This window comes from Mesoplodon bidens (assembly GCF_964165515.1).
Source record: "Mesoplodon bidens genome assembly, chromosome: 3".
Classification (NCBI taxonomy): domain Eukaryota; kingdom Metazoa; phylum Chordata; class Mammalia; order Artiodactyla; family Ziphiidae; genus Mesoplodon; species Mesoplodon bidens.
The window spans coordinates 7,415,613-7,428,664 of NC_138178.1; the positions used below are offsets into that span (position 1 = coordinate 7,415,613).

Consider the following 13,052-nt stretch of genomic DNA (forward strand, 5'->3'; position numbering starts at 1 on the left):
CAGAAATTGTAGTCTACCATGCTCCCCTGACCATAAATGGCAACCTTAAAAAAAAATAAAAATAAAAATCGAGGCAGCGTTTCTGGAAAAAGCAGACTTTAAGACCAAACTTGACATCATGCCCTACTGTGAGTGTGAAAACTGGAACCATTTCCTTACTGATTGCTAAAGCAGGGTCAGCAACTGCATTTCATTATAACTTAAGGAAGACTTAGAAATGGGTCAGTGTCATTTTTAAAAGGCGAATTTTTGTTTTGTGGTTTGTTCAAACTCAGAAAGATCTAAACCTGACTCTGCTATGGAAGAGCTGGCTTTCCCCAGCTGGAAGACCATCAAATGCATGGCTTTTTGTAGGGTTTTTTAAAAGATAACGAATGCGATTATTAAGTTAAAGCCTTTACGAAAAGGATCAACACCATTACAACCGAGAGTTAATTCAATCACATCTAGCCTAGGAAAAGTGCTGAGCACAAGACAGATGTTTAGACATACACATACATACTACATTGTGTATATACATATAATATTGTGTATATACACAAACAAATCATGTATTTCTCTTTGTTCCTTAAGAATATTTCATTAAATGCACTCGTTTGGGCTTCCCTGGTGGTGCAGTGGTTGAGAGTCTGCCTGCCGATGCAGGGGACATGGGTTCGTGCCCCGGTCCGGGAAGATCCCACATGCCGCGGAGCGGGTGGGCCCGTGAGCCGTGGCCGCTGAGCCTGCGCGTCTGTGCTCCGCGGCGGGGGAGGCCACAGCAGTGAGAGGCCCGCGTACAGCCAAAAAAAAAAAAAAAAAAGCACTTGTTTGTGGAACAAATTATCATAATTTCTGCATTTCCTTTTCAGTGTATTTCCTATTCTTCTGTTGAAAAGAATACATAGAATTTTTAATTCTGCGGTATTTTTTACTGGTGGGCTGTTATTGCCAACAGCAGGAAGCCAGGTCTCTAGAAATCTGTTTTAAAGCTTCGAGAATGTTGTGACAATTGTTTTAATTATATTCTGTTTGCTAAGAAGTACCTCAGAAAGGAGCTGCTACACTGCTCGACTCAAAAGGCCACCAGAGGGATAAGTTTGCAATGGGCTCGCTTCTCAAAGGTCACCACTACGACACCACACAAATACCTCTTCCCTTGTCCTTTTGGTTGGGGGGAAAAAAAAATCCTTGCCTGGGGCCAGCCGTGCCTTCTGCCTGGTTTCCCTTTCCTGATGTGTAATCCGAGCGGATGCCCTGGATGCCTTCTTTCCGTTCCCACGTGGGATGATTCTGTCTGTGAGAGAGACAGGAAACTATGATTGGAGCTGTTTGTGACCATTTAAACGGGAGGGCTCGGCCCGGCACTGACCTTTTTAAAAGTAAGTTTGTTAGAGAGCCTTTCATGAGATCAGCATGATGTCAGGGAACATGAGGTTAAATTAGCACATTAAAGAATAACAGAAGTAGCTGACAGTCAGATGAACTCAAGGCTTACTTCCATAAGACATCAACGGAGACAGGAGTTTTCCAAGGCAAACATGACTGGGTTTCTCGGCTGGGTCTTGTCTGGCACCAAAGTGAAGCTCTTGATGGTTTAGAGCAGCGGTCCCCAACCTTTCTGGCACCAGAGACCGGTTTCTGGAAGACAATGTTTCCACAGAGTTGGGGGGGGGGTTTGCTTCAGGCTGCAATGCCAGCGATGGGGAGCTGGGGAGAGGCAGATGAAGCTTCGCTCCCCGCCGCTTACCTCCAGCTGTGCAGCCTAGTTCCCTACAGAACGCGGACCGCTGGCCCGGGGGCCGGGGACCCCTGGTTCAGAGCACTCAAGTGGCCACGCTTGCGGTGAGGCAGGACGGGGGTGCGTGCGCGCGCGCGCCTGCGTGCGTGCGTGCGCGTGCGTGCATCTGTGCGCGTGCGCCCCACGTGTCAGCCACAGTCCTGGCGATTCCCTGTAACCAGATGAAGCTTATTAGCGATCACGGCTTAAACTGTGCTCACCCCGGGGTCATTTCTCCCCTCTTGCTTGCAGCATCCAAGTGATCCGCTCGGCCTTGAGTTCCTCCCCGGCTGGTGCGATTTCAAATAATTTGGGCTGTCAGAGCTGCCAGTGGAAAGTGGAGGTTATTTAGTCTGTTTCAACATCTGGGAAGGAGCTCGTCATTGTTTACATTGTTTACTGCATGCCCTAGGCACTGCAGCCGATTACGCATCATGGATCCTGCTCAGGAAGCAGAGATAAACCCAGGCTGGATTTCTCAGCTTCTACTCCCATCCCTGTTTTTATTGTCATTTCAGAATCAGGACATTAATCTTTTATGGTATCTCGTCTGATATCGGCGCTAATTACTCTCCCTACATTAAATTCCCTGCAAACACTGAAATGCCCCCAAGGGTTCCATATGGAAGAAAGCCACCCACTCCATTTTTCTTGAGTTCTGAAAGTTACAAGTCGGGGAGCCAGGGGCTCTCCCCCTCATCTCCCAAGGTGCTTAGAAGATGCCAGGCTTAATGGCCATTTATTGTGACAGTGCTTGCCTCCTGCTTCATAAATCGCCCCAGGAAATGGCTCACCTTCAAAGAATAGTCTTTCCACTGGGGATTATTTCTCAACCCTTTGTTGATGCTCTCCTGGATTTTGCTTGACATCGTTTAGTGAGCTACTCTCTGTGCATCACAATCGTTGTTACTGCTTTTGTTGCTGTTGTTCCAAAGGACTCCTCACTGTCCTCCCTGCTCACAGGCTCTCCACACGCCCATCCAGTCTGCACCGTTTCCAGACTAATCTTCCAGATGGGCAATCTTTTTGCTCCAATACAGGCTTCCCACACCCTTGCGAATTAAGTAAAAAGCCTTAGCCTTACGATGACACTCAAACACCGTACCATGTGGTTCAGCCTACTTCCCCCTCCCCTACAAACGTCCTCTCTGGGACCAAACCTGTGTCTTATTATTCTCATTGCACACATACTTTCCCTGCCTTTCCTCGTACTGTCTCTTTAGTCTAGAACTACGAACGCCTTCCTCCCATCTCTTCCTGCCCACAGTATGCCCAGTTTCCACACTCCAAATCAAACCTATTTCCTTCATCAAGATTTTCTTAGTCCCTCAAAGAGATGTGGTCGTATCCTTCTCAGAACCTCCACAGCATGTGCTCCTGCCACGTTCAGGGTGATCAAATCTACTGGGACCACTGGGGAGTGTGTTATGGTAAATACAGGCAGACACAGACTGATGGATAGTTTGAATTCCAGTTGATAAAAGGCTTAAGACATCAATCAGCTCCCTGTGATGTAACTTACCACAGCTGGATTGAGTTGTTAGATTTCTCCAAAACAACAGAGGGCCACGGGGAAGACTGGCTACCTCAAGGTGAATCTTGTATAGCTCTTCATAGCCCCCACGTGTGTTGAATGATCTCTCCAGGTGGTTTCTAGCTCTAAGACCTATAACTCTATGAACAACTTCTATTTGTTACTGCTCATAAAAGTCACAGGCCGGGCCTCCCTGGTGGCGCAGTGGTTGAGAGTCCGCCTGCCGATGCGGGGGATGCGGGTTCGTGCCCCGGTCTGGGAGGATCCCATGTGCCGCGGAGTGGCTGGGCCCGTGAGCCGTGGCCGCTGGGCCTGCGCGTCCGGAGCCTGTGCTCCGCAACGGGAGAGACCGCGACAGTGAGAGGCCCGCATACCGCAAAAAAAAAAAAAAAAAAAGAAAAAAGTCACGGGCCAATATTTTATTTTCACCTGGCACATAAAGATGAGAGAGGTTAACTGAATATCCTGGGCTTGTGCAGCAAGGCAACACTTGTTCTCAAACCAGACTTGAGGTATTTGGAGCTCAGAGTCCCACTGCCTCCCCTTCTTTTGTTGATCAATTACATACAGCAAAGTTGAGGTGATAATTTATCATCTAAATCGACACTTTTGTGTGTGAAAGGGGACATTGTTAATAATCATTCTGGAACGACAGGCATAAACCATGATATATGGGTACTAAATTTAGGCGTAGGAGAAAAGTAAGGTAGTCTTTTGTTTTTTTTTTTAATGAGGTCGTCAACAGACCTTAAATTTGGATTCTTCAAAATGTATGGGGTACTCTAAATGTACAAGCATTTGTATTGCTTGCCACTCATAAAAACACTCCTGTGTGGTTAGGTTGGCTGAACTTCCGCCCTTGTAGCAAAAGGAAGCATATGGCGAAGCTGCCCATCCCAGCCCCAAAGTGGTTAATCATGAGTGGAACAGTTTTTTTTCTTTCATTTTTTGGCTACTCTGTGAGGCTTGTGGGGCCTTGGTTCCCCAACCAGGGATGGAACTGGGTCCCCTGCGGTGAAAGGTCGGAGTCCTAATGACTGGACCACCAGGAAATTCCCTGGAACAGTCTTAACTTTCAAATGTCACCCCTCCCATTAACACACCAATCTCTACTACCTTCTCAAATCGATAATTATTAGATTGTTCAAAGGGAGCCAGAAGTCTCTAGGGGAGCAAACCTCTGGAGTGCCCTGGGTGTGTATCTTATTTTGCTTGCCCTTCCCACTTCTTTCTCATCTCTGAGCAAACTGGTAGCTGATGTCTGTTGCCACCACACAGAATCAAAAGAGGACTCCTGTAAGGTTGGTGCTCCAGGTGATTTCTCACTCTGTGGATATAATAACAGAGAGTACGCCAAAATTGCAGGATGGCCCTTTGCCTCCAAACCTGTAATTGTCTCTTATTTACCAAGCAACCCTCTGGTCTTGGCTAGGAATTGTCTACTCCTAGAAAAGATGATGCAGTGGAATAAAGAGCAGTGGGTGTTGGATATAGACTTGGGTTTGAATCCAGCGCGAACTACTACCATTAGCTGCAAAATGAGGAAAACCATGCCTGATTCATAGAGGTTTTCATGAAGTATAAATTCAACAGTAGGGCTTCCCTGGTGGCGCAGTGGTTGAGAGTCCGCCTGCCGATGCAGGAGACACGGGTTCGCGCCCCGGTCTGGGAAGATCCCACATGCCGTGGAGCGGCTGGGCCCGTGAGCCACGGCTGCTGAGCCTGCGCGTCCGGAGCCTGTGCTCCGCAACGGGAGAGGCCACAACAGTGAGAGGCCCGTGTATCGAAAAAAAAAAAAAAAATTCAACAGCATATGTAAAGCTTTCAGCTCTCATCTTGGTCTCATAGCGAGCCTTGGTTATCACTGCTGAAGCCTTTGACCCCAAAGCAGCAGACTCACCACTCAGCGTGAGTCAGCAGGTGAGGGAACTGTACCCACGGTGTAACCTGGGGGATGCAGACCTGGTACTTGATCTTGCCTTGGGCTTTCTCCACTCGCTTTTTTTTTTTTTTTTTTTAGAGACACGGAGTTTGGAGGAATAAGCTAGAATAGAATATAAACTCAGAGTTCTCATCTTCTCTTTGCTCATAGCTATTGAGATTATATTTTATAAATCCCCCAAATAAAGTATATGGTCTGACCATACAAAAAAGGTTGTAACTGACACTGTCTCATAAAATCCAGAAAGGTGGTTTCCTTACTCATTGTGCTTTTCACATAGCAAGCGATGAAAATAAATGAGTGTGTGGAATAATTAATAAATACATAAATAAATGAGTCTGTGGAATAAATGAGTGAATGAATGAGATACCATCACTACCATCACTGGTGTGGACATGTTTATACATTTATATGTACAATTATATGTATTTATATTTATACAAATATAAATATTTTTATACATTACATAAATTTATAAAAATATAAACTTGCACAGTTTTTATATACACGTACATAATTTTTGCATCCTGCTCTCCCTGATATATTTGCTATTTGCTCTATCAGTCAAGGTCCCAACAGGAAACAGATGGCCCTCGAATTAGAATAATTCAAGAAGAGCTTAATAAAGCGACTGTTTATGAAAGTGTGGGTGGGATGGAGAGGAACCATAAGGAACACTAGTGACAGTGGAAGAGCTGTTACTAGTCCTAGGCCTTAAGGGATGAGGGCAGGAGGAAGCTGCCACAGGAACCTGGATAAAAGAGCATTTCCTGAGAAGGCTGCCTTGATAGGAGGTCAGTGGAATGAGCGCCTGGACCGCACTGTCCTCCCTCCCTTTGATCTCCTGCTCGTGGACCGAGCCCAGCGGGGAGTCAGAGCCCTGGGGAACCCATGATATAGTTATCAAGGAGGGAAGGAAGGGGGAGGGGAAGGGGAAGGGGAGGGGACGAGGTGGCACGTGGGAGACATTGGGTTTGGGCTATGTCTGAGATCCGAGGTACATTTTTTTTTTCTTTTCTTTTTTTCTTTGCGGTACGCGGGCCTCTCACTGCTGTGGCCTCTCCCGTTGCGGAGCGCAGGCTCAGCGGCCACGGCTCACGGGCCCAGCCGCTCCGCGGCATGTGGGATCTTCCCGGACCGGGGCACGAACCCGTGTCCCCTGCATCGGCAGGCGGACTCTCAACCACTGCGCCACCAGGGAAGGCCCGAGGTACATTTTTTTAAAGAGGAATTTAAAAGCAAAAACTGTTACTAGAGTCTTGGTTTCTTGCAGTGGTTCCCTGCCTAGAATTCCGCCACCTCCCCCTCCGGCACTTGGGTGTCATCTCCCCTAAGTCGTCTTCCTTCCACTGGCCTCTCATGACCTGCAGGCGCCTGAGCGCCTTCCTTTTTGCTCTCCCCTCGCACTTCTGACGTTCTAGTGACTGGTTTCCTTCTCCAGGGGACTGGGGTTTGCTCCTCCTCGTCTCTCCCACACCCAGCCTAGCGGCAGGCGCACAGTAGGTGCTCCATCACTGTTGGTTTGAATGGATGACTAAGTTTCCCACGAAAAGAAAGCAAGCTTGCCACTCAGCTACTACACCTGGTTCCCTTGGTTTTCTAGATTAAAGCCTAGAACCGCCGCCTTCCCTGTAAGCACGTCTCTTCTTCCTTAGAAGGGCAGGCAAGTGAAGACCCCCAAGAGAAAGAGGCGAGGGCGCTGGTGAAGCCGAGCATCTGGAGGTCGGCAGTGCCCCGAGCCTGGCAGCAGCAGGAGGATGGGTGGAGTGGGGCGCTCAGACCCGCCGCCACGTCTGGAGAAAGGAAGCTCCGGTTATCAATTCCTGGTAAAGGAACTTGGGGCATCGCTTAAACTAACACTCGAATTCCCAGTAACACCCTTCTCTTTCTGGAAGCCCTGACACAAGAGACCCTGAAGAAAACGGCAGATATCCTGATACGAAGGTCAGAGGGATCTGCAGGATGCCGGGGAGGCTGAACTGCCAGAAGCATCTCTTCCCCAGCTTTACTCTCTTCTTTGCTTAGTTCACTTTTGGTCGGTAGTGTGTGGTGTGTATGTGTGTTTGCTTGCGTATGTACATGCATGTGTGTGTGCTCGTGTGTGCATAGGTATTTGTGAATATGTGCATATCCCTGTGTGTGTTTGTATGTGTTCATATGTGGGTGCTTGTGTGTATGTGTTTGCATGTGTGTCTGATTTATGTATGTGTGCGTCTGTGTGTGTTTGTGTATATGTGTATGTGTGTTCGTGTGCATTTGTGTATGTGTGTATATGTGTTCGTGTGGTTTTGTGTGTATATGTGTTTGAGTGTGTGTGTTTGTGTGTGTATGTGTATATGTGTGCCTGTTTATGTATGTGTGTATATATGTCTGTGTGCATATGTGTGTGTGTTTATATATGTGTGTATCTGTTTATGTTTGTATATTTGTATATGCGTGTTATACGTATGTGTTTATTTGTGTGCCTCTGTGTTTATGAGTGTTTGTATATTTGTATACGTGTGTGTATACGTGTGTGTTTATATGTGTGCATCTGTGTTTGAGTGTTGTATATGTTTGTATATTTGTATACATGTGTGTATACGTGTGTGTTTATATGTGTGCATCTGTGTTTGTGTGTGTATATTTGTATATGCGTGAGTGTGCTTATGCATATGCCTGTGGAAGTCTGTGTATGTGTGTGTACATATGTTTGTGTGTATGTGTGTATGTACGCGTTTTTGTGGATGTGTTTATGCATGTTTGTGTGTGCATGTGTGTGTGTATAAGTTACTGGACCCTTATGCTCTAGGAGTAGTTCTAGCCCACTGTGCAGGAGCCAAAATTGGGCAGAGAAGCATTTCTAGGCAGAAAGAGAAGGCAAATGAGAGAGAAGGGCTCAGGGCAGCACTTTCATTAGAACCTGCCCCTCCCCTGCCACACCTGTCCCTTTTCTTGCTGAACTTTCCCGTGTGCTCCAGGCGGACTTGAAATCGTCTGGTGAGGTTAGCCCACAAACCGTAAATATTCGCTGAGTGATCACTGTGTGCTGGTGACAGAATTCTCTCGGTTGTGTTGGGTTTTTATTTGCACAGAACTGCCTGGGTCCTGTTGAAGGGAAAAGATAAATACTGACCTTTGTAATTATCTCTTTCCAAATAACAACAACGTTGACCCTTCTGTCATTGGGAAGAGCTCGGCATGCTTTCCCTGCTCCCTCCCTCGTTTGATCTGGAAGCATGGCGGGCTGTGAGGTTGTGAGGAGCTGCTCCTTGTTAAGGAGAAAATAAAGCCCATAGAAGTGAGGACTTGGTCAGGTTCACATAATTATGTGGGATTGGAAGGTGGCTCTTCGGACTCTTTTCCATCAGATATCATTGCCTTTCTAAAACGATGCTGACAAGGATTCGTGGAAGGACATTTTTAAAAAATCCTTTTAGGGGTAACGCAGCCTGAATGATGAGAGCTATATGCTGACCCAGGGAACTCCTTAATCCTCTCTAGTAAGCTTTGCCAGGCTTTTTTGAGCATAAAGCTTCTGGGAGGGAAATTCCTGAAAAACAATGAGTTCCATGGCACTACTGTGATTAGAAGACCTTCCACAATGAATATTCAAAAATGATGTTGCTTTAAGAGATGTGCTTAGTCAGGACCCTGTATGTTGAGGGGCCCAGGAGAGGGCTGGACAGCTGGCGGCTGGCTTCCTTCCACCCCCCTCCCATTCTCTAGGTGGCACTAAGTAACTTTAGTTTAGCACTTTTTTCCCCAGGATGAATTGACACAATGTTTTAAGTTCATTTGAGCAATTTACAAATAGTACTCAAGGTCAAGTCAAACTTCAGGAAAAGAGGTTGAGTTTCTGACCTTGAGTCTAAACTTCTTTACTGCCGTTTCAGCTTTAGCTAGGACTAGAAAAATTTAGGTTTACCAAAAAAAAAAAGAAAGAAAAAAAAATCCACCTTCAAATTTCCATTTATTCTGGAAGGTTCTACAGGAAACCAAGAGAGTTGTTGGGTGTCACCGCTGAGGGGTGTGATTTCTTACAGACGTAATTCCAGCTTCCACAAATGTGGCTTAGAATAATTTCTGGAAGTGAGATTGGTCAGGATATGGGACCCAGAACTCAGAAGTCACCTCCAGAATTCTTACGGAAGCCCCAAGACAGTGTTTGTGCTGGTGCAACTTGGGTATCTGGCCAAAGCTCTCCTCCTCCCCTGCTTTGTGATCCCTGACAAAAGACCACCTATTTTCCCTCTGCCTGAACTCTGAGGGGTGGATGGAGCAAAGTGGGAAGTGTTCCTTTAATGACTAGTGAGCAGAGGGTCTGGCCTTGCATTTCTTTACAGCTGTGTGACTGTGGTGTTTATATTCTTCATGTGGGAAATGAGGGTGTGAAATAAGAAGAAAGAACTATATATGTATATCCATCTCTGTCCCTGGTTCCTGACACAGAGCTCCTAGGATCCGTGTAAACAGGGGTCTGGGGAGAATCTTAGTTGATCTTTGACCTGGGTGCTTCACACGGAGCTCCTAAAGCCTTGTAATTCCTAAGTGATAAGAACATCTGACAGAGTTCCTAAATCCTTTGGAATTTCCTGGGTGATAGGAGTGTCTTTTGTTCTAATGAGGTGACTCTTTGTGAGCTCCTGGATGGGGGCTGGTCACCAGAAAGACTAAGGCATGATCAGAAGCTTGACACGTTCAGGCCCATCCTCCGTTCTTCAGAGAGTGGAGAGGGGCTGGAAATGGAGTTAATAGTCATGCCTGTATGAGGAAGCCTCCATAAACATGCCAAAGTGTGGGTTTTGGAAAGCTTTTGGGTTAATGAACACATCTCCACATCGCCACACCGTAACCATGGGAACAGAAGCTCCTGCACCCAGGACCCTTCCAGACCTTACCCTATGTACATCTTCATCTGGTCGGGTGTATCCTTTCATATATCCTTTGTAATATATCAGCAGTAGTAAGTGGACTGTTTTCCTGGTTTCTAGGAGACACTAACAAATTAGTGAACCCAAGGAGGGGGTTGTGGGAACCTCTGATTTGTAGCCAAGTTGCACAGCAGTCATGGGGAACCTTGGGACTCACTGCTTGCGGCTGGTGTCTGAAGTGGGAGGCAGTCCTGTGGGGCTAAGCCTTTAACCTGAGGGGTCATTGCTAACTCTGGTTAATATCAGAATTGAATTGAATTGTGGACACCCAGCTGGCACTGGAGAATTGTTCAGTGTGGGGAAAAAGTCGAGTGTCAGAAGCATGGTGAGGGTGAGTAGAGGAAAGCAGTGCATTTTTCCAGAACGCGGGGATACCGGCTTTGCCCACCATACACAATTATTGAGGGAGTCATGTGAAATCACATAAGACAGCACTTTACAAATGGAGACGTACTAGACAGAGATGAGGTATTACCAATTTTGTGAACCAGTATGGAACCCTGATAAAAAACTGGTGCCCCAGTTTCCAGCAAAAACTCTTCTTCTCTTGTTCACCAGGTATGGATGAAATCCTTTCAGCACAGTCTCTCTCCCACTTGCATTGTCTTCCAGGGACATCTGGCAGTGTGCCCTGCAGGGCTTCAGGTGTGTGTGGCCTCCTGGAGCATTGGTTTTATGCAAATAAAGAGTTGGGCAGAAACATTCATTTTTTTTAAGATCATAAATGCATTTAATTTGACTCCCAGGAAGAAAAGAGAGTTGGGAAACGTATGTGAAGTGATATTTGCTATGCCTTTTTTTTGAAGTATAGTTGATTTACAATGTTGTGTTAGTTTCAGGTGTACAGCAAAGTGATTCTGTTATACACATATATATTATATATATATATAATATATATATATATTCCTTTTCAGATTCTTTTCCCTTATAGATTATTATACAATACTGAGTATAGGTCCCTGTGCTATACAGTAGGTCTTTGGTGGTTATCTATTTTATATATAGTAATACACATATGTTAATCCCAAACTTCTAATTTATCCCTCCTCCCGCTTTCCCCTTGATAACCATAAGTTTGTTTTCTATGTCTGTGAGTCTATTTCTGGTTGGAAATATTCTTCTTTAAATAACATCATTCATTCATTCATTCAACCCATGTTTATAGAGTGCATATGGAGTAGAATTAGATATAAAAGTAGCTGAAGAGCCATGATTCTCTCTCATCACTTATTCACGATCTGTAACACAAATCTATGTGCAGGATATATAATAATCCTCAGTTGATCAGGATCTTAGTCTGTTCAGGCTGCTGTAACAAACTACCATAGACTTGAGGGCTTAAACAACAACCATTTATTTCTCACAGTTCTGGAGGCTGGGAAGTCCAAGATCAAGGTGCTAACCGATTCAGTGTCTGGTGAGAGCCCACTTCCTGGTTCATCGATGACCATCTTCTAACTGTGTCCTCACATGCAGAAGGGGCTAGAGAGCTCTCTGGGGTCTCTTTTATAAGGGCACTAATCCCATTCATGAGGGTTCCACCCTCATGACCCTAATCACCGCCAAAGACCCCACCTCTTATACCATCACATTGGGAATTAGGATTTCAACATATGAATTTGGAGGGGTGGGGGCAGGAAGATATAAACATTCAGTCCATAGCAATCAGTATAGGCAACTAATCTTACCCCTTCCATTCCCCAGTAGTTTGATAGTTTATTTTAATTCAAATATTTTTGCAGTCATTATGTAACTTGAAAGTTTGGACCACCATGTTGAATTACAGCCATAAAGATTGTGTCAGACTATTCTATGCTGCTGGTTCTGAAATTTCCACCACGTGATAAATGTTTTGTTCTGTGGTTTTCTTGACCTCAGGCTCTCTAAACCTTGAAGCACACAATGGTGTGTCTTTGAAATGTTCTTCCCTAGCTAAGAGTAATAATCACTTGTTCCTCTGTAAAACCATACTATGTCTTCTTTACCCAAAGTTCTCTTCTGTTAGTCCCATCACTAAGGATAGCTATTCAATAACTAGCTGTTCCTTCCACTTACGCTTAAATTAAAAAAAATAAATAAATAACACCAGCAAGGAGCAAACTTGAAGGAAGGAATCATGGTATTGCTGAGAGAGCTGGGGTTCTGACCCAGGAAGATGGTGTGACTCTTACCCCACCTAAAAGCATGCACCTTTAGTCAAAGTCTTCAACCCTCCAGGGACCCTTCTGCATAACGGGGACACAAGTATCAACATTGTGGTTTCCCTGACAGTGCTTTTCAGCCTTGTCTACAGGGTACTCCTATGTCAGGGTCCCTGCTTCCAAACTTCCTTGACATTCTGTGCTCATCCTAAACATTTAGGTCTGTTCTACTTACCCTTCCGCAATGTAATCAGACTTGTTTTAATGTACAAATAATGTTTTTCCTCCCAAATCTTTGAGTGAAACTGATGCTCCAGAGAGAGTCTTTACATACCTCTAGCATATTACAGCATACCTCTGGGATGTACCTATACTTTAGAAGTGTGGTTGTTAAGATGATATTCAGGGCTGAAAATATTCAGCAGGTATGCATCAGTAAGAACAATATTGGCCGTTAAAAATGCTGGAGAGGGTGTGGAGAAAAGGGAACTCTCCTGCACTGCTGGTGGGAATGTAAGTTGGTGCAGCCACTGTGGAAAACAGTATGGAGGGTCCTCAGAAAACTAAAAATAGACCACATGATCTTGCAATCCCACTCCTGGGCATATACCTGGACAAAACTATAATTCAGAAAGATACATGCACCCCTATGTTCATAGCAGCACTATTCACAATAGCCAAGACATGGAAACAACCTAAATGTCCATCAACAGATGAATGGATAAAGAAGATGTGGTATACATACTCAGTGGAATACTACTCA

General features: G+C 45.4%; 1 protein-coding gene and 1 long non-coding RNA gene across 3 annotated transcripts in view; one reads left to right on the forward strand and one right to left on the reverse strand.

The window, feature by feature from the left end:
• LOC308613370 overlaps window positions 1-1,842 on the reverse strand; it is a 52,289-nt gene extending 50,447 nt beyond the window's left edge. For both annotated transcript variants that reach the window (XR_014015241.1, XR_014015242.1), the window contains exons 1-3: window positions 1,730-1,842; window positions 1,478-1,620; window positions 1,175-1,276 (exon numbers count right to left, since the gene is read on the reverse strand). This is a non-coding gene — a long non-coding RNA (uncharacterized lncRNA). The remainder of the gene's footprint in view (window positions 1-1,174; window positions 1,277-1,477; window positions 1,621-1,729) is intronic.
• Window positions 1-13,052, forward strand: part of FAM107B (family with sequence similarity 107 member B) — a gene marked incomplete at its 5' end in the record, with an annotated part of 217,971 nt that overhangs the window by 63,941 nt on the left and 140,978 nt on the right. The window lies entirely within an intron of this gene.